This window comes from Oreochromis aureus, linkage group 13 (genome assembly GCF_013358895.1).
Source record: "Oreochromis aureus strain Israel breed Guangdong linkage group 13, ZZ_aureus, whole genome shotgun sequence".
Taxonomy (NCBI): domain Eukaryota; kingdom Metazoa; phylum Chordata; class Actinopteri; order Cichliformes; family Cichlidae; genus Oreochromis; species Oreochromis aureus.
In genome coordinates this window covers 19,044,503-19,059,597 of record NC_052954.1, presented here as the reverse complement: position 1 = coordinate 19,059,597, position 15,095 = coordinate 19,044,503, and the positions used below count along the sequence as shown (strand labels likewise).

The 15,095-nt window shown below is 43.4% G+C and overlaps 1 protein-coding gene across 4 annotated transcripts in view; it reads right to left on the bottom strand.

Annotated features, from left to right (window-relative positions):
- Nucleotides 1-15,095, bottom strand: part of zmiz1a (zinc finger, MIZ-type containing 1a) — a 109,338-nt gene that overhangs the window by 64,924 nt on the left and 29,319 nt on the right. For all 4 annotated transcript variants that reach the window (XM_039621703.1, XM_039621697.1, XM_039621702.1 and 1 more), the window contains exon 3: nt 1,064-1,140. The gene's annotated coding sequence lies outside the window, so the exon portion shown is untranslated. The remainder of the gene's footprint in view (nt 1-1,063; nt 1,141-15,095) is intronic.

The window sequence follows — 15,095 nt, the reverse complement described above, 5'->3', positions numbered from 1 at the left end:
CATGACATCCTTTAGTGCGCTGTTTCCTCATCTCCTCATTCAACCCAATTACTTCATGCATCATAGTGGTCACTGTCACATGACGACTGATGGGGTGTTTCATCTCGGCTAAGGTTTAAATGAACACTTAATATTCATGCAGTCCGAGGGTTATCTGAATACATAATTTCCATGCTGTTCAAAGGAAAAATGAACAGAGTATTCAAGCATGTTTTTGCATCAAATGCAGCTTTGTCCTTACAGTAAAGATCGGATTGGAGGATGAGGAAATGGGGATGAGCAGTTTACTCCTCTTGGAGATTGATACAGGCAAATCAATGGCCACACACAGAAGCTCCAGCGTTGGTTCAACACGGATAACGATGCCTTGAAAACGAGCAAAAAAAGTAGAGCTCCACTATAGCACGCATGCAGGAATGTGCTCTTGTAAACATCCTTCAAATGGGCTTGATCTAAAATGACCACATCAGAGAAAAGACCCAGCGAGAAAGACTTGGCATCCCAACTTGTTTGGTCTCACTGACTGACTGACTGCCCCCGTTCCTCCTCCACCCCTCACCTGACAAGCACCAGCTGTCTACCATGCAAAGAGGAAATGCCATCACCCACTATCACGCAACTAATCCCCGTAAACATGTGCTTTCATTCAGAACAATGGTGGCCAGTCATGGTGGCAATTAATTCAGGATGTTCTGACGCGTATGTGGTCTAATATATGAAAGCGTTGGGATAACAGAATGCAGCATGTAACAATTTAGGTATCGCAGGACAATCAAACAACACACAGATGATTTACGTTAAAGCTTCGCGTGTTCTTTTGATGCCCCGAATCGCAACATATTCAGGTTTTCATATTGTTCTTGAAAGCACCAAGTCTTCTTTCTGCTTCAGTTACCACATAACACGATCACGAGAGCATCCTTTTCTAGGACAAAACACCTGGTATGATACAACGCGGGGCAATATCCAAATGGCAGCCATATTATCTTATTTGCAGTATCACCACACGAGCTGAAGCCTAACCAGTCAGATGAATACACAGCTGATAAATCAAGATTCTTACCAGTTTGGATGAGGATGTTCTTGTGTTTCCTGTTAGGCAAAATCCGTTTCTTAATCCTCATCAATCACAGAGCGAGTCTAAAATGAACAAAAAACAAAGTGCCATGCACATCAGGGAGTGTGACAAAACACAACGTGCTTTTTAGTGATAGGAAAACAAGGCTTAGGTGGCAACATTTATCGAGATGCAATAAAGCACCCTGTTGTGCATCTGACAAAATGGAAGCGCATAACAAGGACTGACAGAGCTGGAGAGAATATGCATCTCTAATCCCTGCCAAATATGAAGCATAAAATACTTAAATGACAAATACAAGTTGATTTCTTGTCTTCCTTGTGAGTGCTTTGTGCCCATCTAGCTGCAAAAAGCAGCTGTCTTTGAACTCTCCCGACTCTAATCATAGAGGAATATTTCTTCTCTGCTTCTGGCTCTTCTCTAACTAAGATGTGCAGATCTCCTAATGGGACAGTCGCTCGCTGACTATTAATGCACTAGCCTACTTTACAAGACTGCATCTTTGACTCGCTTATTTCTATGTTAGAAACTCACACATCATTTCATTAATATTCTGCAAGACTTCTCCCCCCGAAAAAGCCCCGTCTGGCTTACATTTCTTCCATATGTGTACTTGTACAGTAGGCAGAAAGAAAAGACTTGAGCTATCTTCACAGGCTACAGATTGCCCCACATTTAATTACTGTTAACACCAGTGCTAGCAAGCTAAATACGCCTCCATGATTTATTCACTTTCCCCACATTTGAGTCAAATTAAATTAGTCATATGGGTTTAATTAACTAAATATGATCTGATATTGTAATTTCACACTTGGATATGGGATATAGAGAAGGGTACTTCAGTACAAAGAAACCACAGTAAACCAGTGTTCATTAGAGGCTCTTGTGTACAGTTGTGTTGGCATTACCAACAGTAGCATTAGCTGAATGATTGCTTCTAATCAAGGTTCGCACACTGGGAGGTTAACGTTATTCCTGAAGAACCAGGATCACTCTGTTTACACCATTATTCACTTTCCCATTAGCCATCCAACCGTAGCTAATATAAGCAACTCCCCTCATATTTTCTAGGACCTGCGCTAATTATTGTTATTGAAGATTGCAGAAGTGCATTTAAGGAAAACAAACAGTTTAAAAGTAAAGGAGCTGGGCTTAGTTGGCCAGATATTAAGATACCTGGATCCCAAGATAGACAGAGCTGTTAGCACCAAATCCTTTTTTAAACGTACATCTGCATGTACAGTCTTGTGAAAAACTGAGTGCACCTACATGATTCACTAACTTGTAGAACAACATTTAGCAACAATAACGTGTTGCTTTTATGACATCATCTCTTTATGTACAGCTCTTAGGTCTGGGGTTTGACTGGACCGTTGCAGAACCTTAATTCGTTTCTTTTTCAGCCATTCTGTTTACGTTTTCTGCTGTGCTTGGGATCACTGTAATGTTGCCCGACCCAGTTTACGTCAGACAAATGGCCTCACATTTGACTCTAGAAAACCTTTGGTGAAAAAGAGAAGTTCATGCTCGACACAGTGACTGCAAGGTCTCCAGGTCCTGAGCTTATAAAACAAACCCAAATCATAACCATTCCACCACCGTGCAATATGTTGTATTTGCTTTTTGCCAAATTCTGCATTCTGTCCACTTTGATCTTATCTATCCAGAGGATTTTGTTCCAGAAGTCTTAGTGTTTGTCCACATGCAACTTTAAAACGGTAAATGGGGCATCTAGAGTCTAAGATATAGCTCTTGTTTTTCCTTTCTTGCAGTTTCTCTGAGCACTGGACGGCCTGACCTTTGGGGCCGTGTTAATTTAATTGACCAATAATTTCAGTCATTGTTTTTGTCAACGACCTGTCTTTTCTGACAAGCACAAGACGATAAATAAATAAAAAACGAATGCATGCAGACAAAAAGGATGATGAAATGTAAAGACATCTTGTTTTCATCAATGAATGCTCCATGTTTCTCATGGAAGCGTGACAAAATGTCAACAGTTGGGAGGAAGAGAAGAGAAAAGTAGACATATGGACCCATTTTACATTTGATGTCAAGGAAATTAAGACACTTTGTAAACCGTGTAAAGCAACTCTCACCGTTAAAAACACAACTAATTTTTACACTTTATAGTTTAGTCAACTGAATCAACTTTAGATTTAGTCTACTATAATCTTGTGATATGCAGTCAGATAAAACTAAACTAAAACAACAATCATTTAGAAGCCTAAATGACGACTAAAACTAAAAACATCTGCTGGCAAAATTAAAAATGCTTTGGGGTGAATTTGCCGGGACGTGTGTGGCACACGCTTCTGAATGCACCAGACCAGCAAACTCCCAAATCTTGTGCTTTAATAGAGGTGCTCATACTTGCTGATGATCTAATAATGAAGTGCATTTGATTAGCAGCACCTGGGTACTACTTACCTGCTTCATTCCTATGGAAAGCACTAAGGGTTCTTGCATTAGCCTAGCATTGAGAATAAAAATAGATGTTATTTTTTTATTATGATGCTTATGCTAGCTGCCATGTAAAGCTGTTAAAAGCCCAGTAAAGCACTGGAGTCTGGTGAAAGCTGCAATGTTTAAAGATCAGATTAAGGTCAAGAATGAAATGGAAATATATCTGAAAAACAGGTTTTTTGTTGTTTTACCTTCCCCGTCTAGTTTTTTTTTATTTATACCCAATAGAAAAGAAAAAAAAATCAAGGTGAGAATCGAACTGGACTGTGTATGCTGAGAGTCATCAAAGCTTCCATTAAGTGAGTAAGTGAGTAAATATGTTTTACTGTCATTTAAGTGAACTAACCTATTCAAAGCTCTTTTTTCATAACCTGCAAAGTTCTTTACACTTTGATTATAACATGAACATGAATTCAAAGAGTGCATTACAAAGCGCGCCGTAATATTTAATATCCAAACATTTGTAAGTACTTCTGTTGGGGAAGGTCACCGTTGATTGAAATGCATTCACCACAGGGCCTACTGTGGGTTATTTTTTTCATTCAGCTGAACACAGTAATTTCTATGCCTGTCTGTCTTTAATTGACTGAGCAGCTCTAATGCTGGTGTTATTTCCCATTCATACAAAGGCGCCATCATGGTGCTAAACGAGCTTCAGTGAATGATATTAAAAAAAGAAAGAAAAAAGCGTGCGGTAATTTACTGATCCTAGGTAATGAAACATGAGGCCGGTGTGGCATGTTTTCTCACTCTCACCAAGAGGAAATATGGCTGCTGAGAGCTACGCTGGCTTGCAAAACACTGTCACACCGCCTGACGCCACAGGCAGAATTATCAGAGAAAAAACAAATGGAGGCATTGATTCACTAGTTGTTTATTTACAGCCCTCTCTGGAGAAGAAATAAATTCCCCTGTTGAGGCTTTGTTTCCCCATCACACGACACAACGGGACGCATGAGAAGAGGGGTGAGCGGGCAACACACACACACATGCGCGCGCTCTTACAAATGTAAGATCGCACAAACATACGCGCACAAACGTCTTACATCTGGATTAATCTCGAATGGGCGTCTTCACAGATGCCATTAAACGTAGCAGAAGGCGAGAATCATACAGGAAAGAGGCTGCCATCTGAATAATTTATTCAGAGTCTCATCTTGTCTCACACCAGGGGGATTTCTGCTTTCAATTTACACTGTTTTCCTCCCCATATTCAAATCGGGAGAGCAGATTTGTTGTGATTGGCACACGGAAGGTCAACGTTAGCAAGCTAGCGTCAACGCTGTCCTCAGTGGGTTGGTATGCTGGTCTATTAGCACACTAGGATAGTGTGTGTGTGTGTCTGTGTGCGTGTGTGTGGCAGTCTTTGTTTACCTCAGTGTGTGCTGGCTGACGCTGGAGAATAGGCCTGTGGTGCACAGAGACATCAGTGTGTGTCTGAGCTTATTAGGCTGCTTTCCAAGGACACAGGAGGATCTAGACATTACACTGGCTGGGGAAAAAAAAAACACTATTGCTAATCATAGCGGGAGGATGTTAGGGATGCAGACAGAGTGAGGGTTAAGGGTGGGGAGGGGGCAAAAAGGACACGAGAGGGACAAGAGCTGGAGGAGTCAAGAATGAGAGCAGGAATGGAGGATGTAACGAAAGGGAGAAAGAGCGCCTGTTGAAGTTATGACTCTCATGCATGTCCTCTCTGTGTGTGCCACTCTGGGACTGAGAAAAGGACGGAGAACAGTTCACCAAGACACAGGTCAGCTGTGACAGGATTAGCCCAAACGCATGTGGGGTGGGGGGGAAGCGAAAACCCTCTCAGAGTGATGAAGTGTATTTTCAGCTCTTCTGTTTGAGAGATCCAGCGTTACAGGCGGCACAAAGGATCTGTTTTGTTGTTTTTTGGTTTGTTTTTTTTGTGTTTTGCTGTTGTTGTGTGATTCCTTGGGGAATGGATCAGTGTATCCCACTATACGCTGAATGGCGTACGTTCAACAGAGGCGGAAAACATCTCTGAGACGCGAACACCGCGTTTGTCTGAAGAGGCTTGTTCTGTTAGAGGGGAGTGCTCTCTGAAATCCAAACTTCAAAAAAATGGGTTAGGAGGTTGCTCGGGGGAAACTGTGCTTACCGAGCAAAATGCCCGAGTCGTTTCTAGTAGTAAATTGGTATGTTGCTAGCTAACACTGGTGACAGGACTTGGCTGTTGCATGCAATGAATGGCCCTGTAGTAGCCAGGCACGGTGCAGTTGTTCAACAAGGCTTCTTTAACCAGCTGAATGACAGGCAGGCAGACGGGGCGGTGAGCCAGCCACAGACATTCAGCTCTGGCTGTGCTGTAATGATGCCCAGTTCAGCTATACCACAGAGGTCACGTGATGAGAGCAGAAAGCAAGGAGAGCAGAGTTCAACTCATGAGTTAGGTTGCCAGGCTATAAATGCCCCCTTCTTTCCATGTATCCCACCCTCACATGCCTCCATTTTTTTATGTTATCTTTTTGTTACTGTGGGGAGTGTATGCATGTGCTTTTTGCTTTGTTAAACTTTAAATGTCAGCATCCACAGCCCCGAGCGCTGCGTCAGTAGCTCTTTGCACTCTCCACCTTGTGGAAATCTCCGTGCAAACCGAGGGGAAACTCAGCACCAGTATGACACAGCATGCAGGAATGCACCAGCGGATGTGGCTCTCTCCCTTCTCTCTCCTTCTCAGTCAGCTCTCGCCTCCTCCTCCTCCTCCTCCCTCCCTCTCCCTCTGTGGGCAGGTCCATATGCACCCAGTAATTATCAAGGTTATTTTCTCCAGAGGGCTAAATCCCTGTTTATGGCCATGAGCGTGTGTCACAGGGCCCTGGCTGTCAACCCACAGGACGCTGACTCTGTAGACAACCCCAGAGAAAATCTCAATCTCTGTGGTTGTCAGATCCAGCAGTTTTGCTGCTTTTGCACCCATTTGAAAATTACAAAAAACCCCAAAAAAACAACAACTCAGTAGCTGTGTCATGACCTCAAGTGAGAAAGCAATAATGATGTTTTCCCACCAACCATAGTTATTATCAAAACCGAGGAGTTATTTCTAGAAATCACAGACTAAACAAAGGCTATCCACTCAGCAGAGAAAAAGTGATATTCGCACACAGAAAGAACCCAAAATGATCATTTATATCAGTGTTATTTGCTTTTCTTTTTTTTATGTCATTTCTACTTTACAATGAGAAGTTTTTTTGTATTATTGGCTCAATTCAATTCCTTCCCAGAGCCAGACACTCTGGAGAATTGTGACCTGAGCTACAGCATACATTTCCTTTTTGGCAACAGCTACAGAGGAAGTAAAGGCCAGTGCTAACAAGCCCTGTGAAAAAACACTAACCAATCCAACAAGCCAGGAATTATACCAGTCAATTAGAGGCAAACAGGAGGCAACTTTGTTTTCTTGAATGGGATACAGAGTAGGCTTGTTCTTGTGGTACAGTAGGCTTGTGAGCAAACAAGAGCCTGGAGCAACCTGAACTGCAAGCTGAAGAGTAAATTTGCATGTAGCGAACTGTTAGCCGGGGTCAGCAGTGCACACGCACACGCACCCACACACAGACAGAATTTGGCTGCTCCCTTCACAAAAGCTGCTTCCTCTTCGTTTCATCACTCAGGCAGGGCTTTGTTGGTGAGCGGAAATGCCTCTAGAGGGAATGAAAATACTGGCAAGTCCCTGCAGCTCTTTCTGGAGAGAGACAGGTCCTGCAGCTGCACACACGCAACCGCACACATGTGCCAAAGTGCCCGTGTAGGTTGACGGCTCCGGTTGCGCACAGAGATAACCGTGTTAACCTAAAGAACATAAACAGCAGTGTGCGGTTACAGGGCTGCGGAGGCAGCTGGGGAGCCAGAAGAGGCTGACACTGACAGCACGGGATCTAAAGTTGCACTAATGTTGTCTCGGCTGCCGCAAAATTACAGGCAACATCAACGTGGGAGCTCACGCCGCTGCTGAAATTAGCCTGAGAGACTTAGGTGACGCTATTTCCTTGATTCATTAAGTCATACGAGTGTTGCCGTCTTGCTGAGATAACCCATCAAACAGTCAGAGAAAGGTCAAGGAAAGTCCAAACATTGAGAGCGCTCTCTAAACTGTAGAGACTAGCTACAAAATCTATCCATTTTCCCAGCCCACATCCAGCTCAGGTTGCATGCATTCACTCCAGTGGGTGCAAACTCTCGACTTTTAGGATAACCACAGAGCCACCGTGCAGCCTAAAGCCTCGCTAATGCTCTTACATCTTTGTTTTAAATATTCCATTACCTCACTCCAGGGCCATCTTGATTGTTGAAAAGCACATGTTTGTAATCAGATGACAACACTCCAACAACAGATGACTTCAATCAAAACAATCGATGGTCAAAAACACACCATATTAGTAAAACATAAAAACCTATGATTTATATGAACAAAGGAGATTGCCCGATTGTTTAAGTACTGAAAATGCACGCACTGAAAATCCTTCCACTTGGTGCCTTTAACTTCTCTTCAGCATGTTAAATGATAGCAGCTGTTATGACTACCATTATCCAGCGTGAGAGGCCAAACCTTTTACTAAACAGCCGTCGGCGGTTTTTGATGTCTTAGCCTTCACATTTATAAACTGACAAACATTGAATATTTCAATAAAGACTAAACAGACCATCTAGGTTGACTTTTGGAAGTATTTCGGGTGGGCACGCTCTGTGCACAGCGATTTTCAGCTTCACACCGTCTCACTGTGCCTCCCACACTCACATTCTGTTGACCCAGGAAATTTAAAACCGTATGCTATTTTTATTTAATATTTCATGTAAATTGTGCCACCTACACAACGCTGACAGACTCGCCTGCCTACTACCATGTCTTCTCATTACAGCCTCTACAAGTTATTCTAAGATTAAACTAACCCTCTGCCATCAGCCAGCAGCGTGTGCATGCTTAAAAGTTCTGCTTCTTCAAAATGTGGGTCATTATTCACGGTCTCTACTTATTAACACTGTAAGATAGTAAAACTTCTGTTCTCACTGCCTCCACAGGAAACGGCTTCAAATTTCTTGGCGGTCCAAGAAAATAAAAGTGTCAAACCTTTTCAATGGTGACATCCTACATTGCTTTATTTTGAAAAATGTATGACTTCTCATGTGATATCACCACACACTGTAGTTGTACACCATACTGGATGTGACTCAACCACTGGCTTGTAGGGGGAAAAAATGTATTCCCCAACTGGTTGGCGGTGGTTGTCAGATGGTGCAGATTGCCACAGTTGCTTGCACTTTTTCATGTTTCTCTGCAACTTCTTGCTAACTACTCAGGAAGTAAAGCCTGAAAAAGTGGCACAAACTTTCACCTTCAAAGTAAAAGATGAGTCTATGTGTTTCAAAATTTTGCTTTGAAGGTGAATCGTCTTCTTTTCCAGTTTGGTTCTGACTTTCTATAGTTTCACTACAGCTCGGACAGTAGCTGCACAGTGTTTGTAGACAAGACCATCACTTCTATTCAAAGTATAACTGTAGCAATATGCTAGCAACCAAAGCAACCAACACTTTTCTCTGGCAACAGGTGGCTGCCAGTTCTATTAAGTGCCATGTTTATTTGCCTGTGTGGCTTGGTCTTTAATTTTCCCTCCAACAACCATTCGGTGAACCGGTGGTTGCCAGATGGTTGCAGATCAGTCTCTAAGCCTGTGTGAATGGGGCCTTGTTCGCTCTATTCTACATTGTGACTGTATTTGTCCCACGTCCAAAATGTCACGTCACTTTGCGGTTACGTGTCTGCAAAACTTCAATACAGCAGTGTTCAGGCTGACCAAGAGAGACACTTCACAAAGCCTGTCATTCAACAAAGCATGAGCACACCAGCGCCGCGAAGCCGCTTTGAAAGGTGTGGCTCATCCAGGGTAATCTGGGCTTAGTCAAGGATGGGTATCACATTTTAACGGCAGTTTACTGATACTGTTTATCGACACGGTACTCTAGCTGCACTCCTATTCTCTCATTTTTGATATTTTTAGAAGAAAAAACATCAATCATCAGATATTCGTATCATGGTGAACCTGAAGATAACCGCCTTCGGCTCCTTTACGCTTACTTAGCACTGAAGATATAAAGTTCTATATGTGCACTGTACACGCAATACAGTATACTAAATTTTGCTGAAGCTTTTGAATACTCTCTCAGATTATCAGCTAGTAAGTGTAAAGTTAGTCCTGTGGTGTAGTGGAGCACAACATCCTAGCTGGGGAGGCTGCTGCTGTAGGGGTGTGCTTTTGCCACTTGGGGTTGTGCCTGGTCTTCAACCATGATCGGCAAGTCGGCATGCCAAAGCTACAACCACATAAGAGCAGTTTTTGCTACAAATACAGGCAATGTAGATGCATGTAACACATATTTACTGACTAAAATTACAACATTAAACAGTGTGTTGCAAATATAGGCTTTACAGCGCTTATGATCTCATTATCTTAACAGATAAGCGACACAACATACTGATTTCCCCAAAGTGTTCCTTTATCAGGGAAAAACTGAGACTTCTGACCAAACATCTGACTAAAACACTGCCTCAGTGAGGAGATATCAGGGGAAAGCAGATTCTAGATGTACTGACAGAGTGGAAGAGCTTTCAAGACAGCTGCTCTAGTTTCTCTCTCTGTCACTCTCGCTGACACACACACACACACACCCTTGTGCGCACACACACGCGCTCGCGCACACTCCACTCCCTCTCTCCTTTTTAGCCAGTGACAGCAGGCACCCAGCGATGACACGAGGAGTGTCTCTGGCAGCCAGTAAGGCAGCACTAAACAGACAGAAATATCTGCTCTGACAGACGGACAGACCATCACCCAGTACAACATGCTTGCAGCTGTCACTGTTCTCACCGCTCCTCTTCCCCAGCCCTCTGGTTTGATTTTGCTTTATGTGATTCTCCCTCCACCCCGAACGGTGCTTCCCTCCTTTACTCCTTCCTACAGGCATCATGTAACGACCCCTTCTACTTTTGAGACATTGCACTTGGCTCCCTGTTGGTTTATGGCAAGAAGAGGAAGAGATGGAGATGATCAAGGGGGGTGAAAGAGGAGCACCCTCTATGAGCTTTGGCCCTCACAGGTTTAGCTCTTTGCTCCTTTCATTTGGTCATTCTTTTGCTCTTAAGAGTCGTGTGTGCTTTCACACAAGTATCTGTTCTCAATCTTTCTCTGTCTCTTTAGCTCGCTCTTTCTCAGTAACAGCCGTTCTCAATTAGGAGGGTCAGGGAGCGGAGCGGAGAAATAACTCAGCCTCTGGTATCTGGAGCTGCAAGGACCCGGAGATCAGCAGCAACAAGAAACCACCGCTGAGTCGAAACCTGGGCTGCGGATACGTGTTTGCACGGTTGTGCACGTTGCATAAATCTGCGCTGTGTCAACAGGTTGTCAGTGACCTCTGACTTCCATATTTAAACACACACGAATATGACAGAGCTGCTAATGTTTTGACTGGCACCTAGAGTCCTCTTCTCCTGGAGTGTGGAGCTCTTTGCCGTTCAATCTAAAGATTCTGGCTTTAAAACAATGGAAAATCATTCGCACACAGGCAGGCACACCCATGGACCGAGTCTTCGCCCTGTGGAGAGAGCTGCTTTAATTGCTTTGTTTCAATAGTCCCCTCTGAATGGGAGAGGAGCTGGCGGCTGCCGTTTACAAGACACATCTGCAGGTGTTGCATTTCAAACTGAGAAACTCAAGCTGTGAGAAAGAAAACATACGCTAACAATGACAGAAACATAGGAATATTAAGGCGGATTGTCCCTCTGTCTTTTCCTCTCTGTCACACACACACACACACACAAGTTGCAGGTGCAGCAATGTTCAACAGTCCCCTCCGGGCCATTGAGCCTAAAAACTCCTGCACATCTTAGTGATGCCATACTCAAAACTCTCTTTATATCTGTGTCTCCTTCTGTAAAAATACTGACTTTAATGCGAGACAATGTAAAACATACGACCACACAAAGCCAAAGCACACTATATTTAGGAGGGGCTTGTCAAATTTTCAGTGAGGCTCCTGCACTGTGTGATGCTTCCCGGTAAGAATTAAGAGTCAGATCAAACCCACCAAACGTGGCTTAGGGTTAGGCTGCTGTATGTTTTAGATAACCTCTCCACAGCTGATACACTGCATGAAAAACTACTTTACTTTGTTGCCATACAGCCACTGCTGCACAGCAGCTTCCCCCCTACAGACTCCAAAGCTCATTTGGAGCATTTTTTCACACTTTTAATTTGAAACCTAGCGAAGCAGTGTCTCTATGAGAATCAGATCTGTTTGTTAGAGCTGAGAGTCGAGTAGTTTGGAGGATCTCGGGTAGCGTGTCTCCTAATTCACTGAAAGAAAGAGCAATCAGCTAAGCTTCAGATGGCACCCAACAGACGACAGATTCAATCTCCTTTCTTCGAGCGTCTCTATTGTGACGTTCCCACATGCTGGTGAGCACGCCGCGTTGCTCACATTACTGATAATCTATGCAAATAGGCCACAGATTGACTAGAATGTATCTAATTGAGAAACATATGTGTCACACTCAAAAATAATAATTCTTACATCTCCCAGCGTGCGTGTGTGTTTATTTTTCCCCCCCTTACTTTATTTCTGTCAGCATTCGTTCATTTATGCAGTTACATGTGACTGCGATGTTGGCGTCTTGCCGTTTAAAATGAGGACACCGTGTATCTTTTGTTTGTCGGTACAGCGTTGGGAGTATTCCTCGCTCTCACCTTCTCTCTCTCTCTCTCTCGTCGTGAACCCTTCTGCGGCATCGCAGGAACGTCCTGGCCATTATGAGAAGCCATTAATGAGTGCGTGGCGTGGCGTGTTGTGATGCGCGGCATATTACAGCCATTCATCAGAGTCAGGAGACACTTGACAGGCGACAGCCAACAGGTTGTGTAATCATATAACACAGCCATGTCAGGCCTGCCACAGCTCCGTGTCCCATTCAGGCCTCTAATGTTGTTTTCCTCTGGGTAATTGACAATACCAGACAGAGAGACCCAGTGATGGATAACATAATGGACCGACAGGCACACAAAGATGGCGGCCCACCGCCAGAGTGATGTCATTTCAATTTACATCAGCTTTTGGAGATATCTGCAGCAAATTTGTGCTTCTTAAAGCTTTGGTCTGCTTTTCCTTCTTCTTGGGTTTGTAATTACTGAAATGGGGCAGCACAGCGATCTCACGAAAACGAGAACTTCAGCAATGTAGTAGCTCACGCGGCTACTACTACGGCAATGTACCCTTGACCTTGACCTTGAGCACAGTGTGGTGAAAACCCATTAGGTGATTACTGTGTGCAGGTTTCACTATAATTTGACGGACACTACAGGAGGAATCAGGTGATAAAGAAGGCAAAAAACATTATTAATCATCCTGATCATGTTTTGTGATCCGAGCTCAGGAAGTTGCTCTCAGTGCAGAACAAATAGATACTTAAATCTCTCGTTCCCTCAGCTATTAGATCGCTTAACTCTTGACAGGGGTCATTTAGATTGACGTCTTTTAATGATTGCTCATTTTAGACATTTCTTTCGCAATCTATTTATTTTCTTTGGGGTTTTTTATGAGTTTTACTATTTACTGCTCTCTGTCGACTGACCCCTTTGTTTGACACACCTTGGCACTCAACAGTGTTTGTGGTTAGTGTTTCAGGCTTGTAAGTTGTATGTCTATAATTAGGTAGGTTGTGATCAATAAAGTGAGTTGAAAATGGAAAAGTGCCAGTAAAAAAAACAAATATGACGCTGAACTTGAGCACAGTTTTGGTAATGACTAATTACTGTGAGTAATTGCACTTGTACGTTTGACTGAGTCCTGTGCAAGGAGTAGCAATTCTTGTGAACTGACACCAGAGGCCTCGTCATGGCGTGAGCTCAGCCGTCCACATGCGCTAGCAACAGAATTTCAAAACAGCAGAAATCCCACCCTGAGAGCTTCCTGTTTCACAGTGACTGTTGAGAATGATACGTTAGCAGAATGCTGGTGTTTTAAAGGCAAAGTGAAACGACAGCTGTATTGTTTCGCTTCAACCAAGAGTGTGGCTGACAAAACTAAACTAAAATAAAATGTTTGTGTGTTTAGAAGCAGGTGTCGAGCTTATGTTTGTTTTTTGTTTGAAAGGAGTTCAGAAGTTCAACACTTCGTGCACTTCCTATCTGGTCGTACCTGTATAAATGCCTGCCTGCTCTGCATACCTGTTTGCGCCCCACCCTTCCTCCTCTGTGTCTGTTTGTCTTCCTCTTTTGCAGGTGCCAAGAGGATCTGCCTAGCTAGGGAGCCACCATAGGTCCTCTTACATGCTTTCCCCAAAGGGCAAATACTGCCTTAGATGGTGGCTCATCATCTCCTAAGCATTTTTTAAATTCCTACCAAATTTTCCGTCCCAAAATCCGATTCTGCAGATCATTTCATTTAAGTGAGACCAGGTGAGAATAACTCCAGGAAGAGCCAGATTATCTAAACCCTGTTATCTAAATATAGAGCTAAAACTCAAAGAGAGTAGTAGTAACACAGAAAGAGTTAGAAAGTCAAAGCTGAAGCGGGAATTCTCTGTGTAAACCACAATGAATGTTTAAAGCAGTTGGCCAGAGTCATAAATATGAAAAGCGAGACAAATATCATCTTTATCCATTAAATAAAATCATTAAAACCATTGATCCAAGTTATTGTGGTGATTAGGTCTAAAGATGACAAAGTTAAAGCAATTACAGTGTACCAGCAGGCCATCTGACGCTCAGGAATGTGCGTCTCCTACTCTGCACAACTCCCAGCTCCATCAGAGAGGAAGAGGTGGCCCTGAGGCTGTGTTAGACATTGTTAAGGATAGCAAGTATCCTCACACAACCTGTTCTGCTCTGTCCCTAAGCTGGAGAAGAGAAGACAATGTTCTCTCTTATCCTCCCACTCTCACCACTTCATACCTCTGCTTGTTTGTGAAATGCCTCTTGCAGCACAAAATCCAAAAACGGCCAGCTTGTGCGTGTGAAAAGCAGGGCGTAAGATGTTAACCACAATGAAACTCACCAGCAAGGATAAAAATAAACACCCCCTGTCTTTTGAATATCATCACTGTCTCCTAAGCTGGAGGTAAAACTCCTTAGAGAATAATAGTTTTGATTAGACTCGCTGTCTGTCATTGTGTCTTCGTCTTGCCTTTCTCTCACCCCTTCACATATAGTCGATGTACAGTATACGCACTCAAAAGAAAAAAGAAGATGGGAAGAAAGGGACGAAACAGAAAAAGCAAGAAAAAAGAGGAGGGTGTAGGATACTGGATGGCGGAAAAATAAAACAAGAATGAAAAAGGAACGCCGAGAATGGGATCATAAATCTGTCACAACAGAACGGGTGAGAGGCCTGGAAGACCTAAAAGGGCTTATGTCATTGTTTTCCAAAAAGCTCTGTTTTCCTTCTTCACATGTACACAGGCCCCGCAGCTACGCTGTAACCCTGTGACGCAGAAAATTTCCCCTTTAGTGTGGTCACACACTGAAGGAGTCCACCTAAC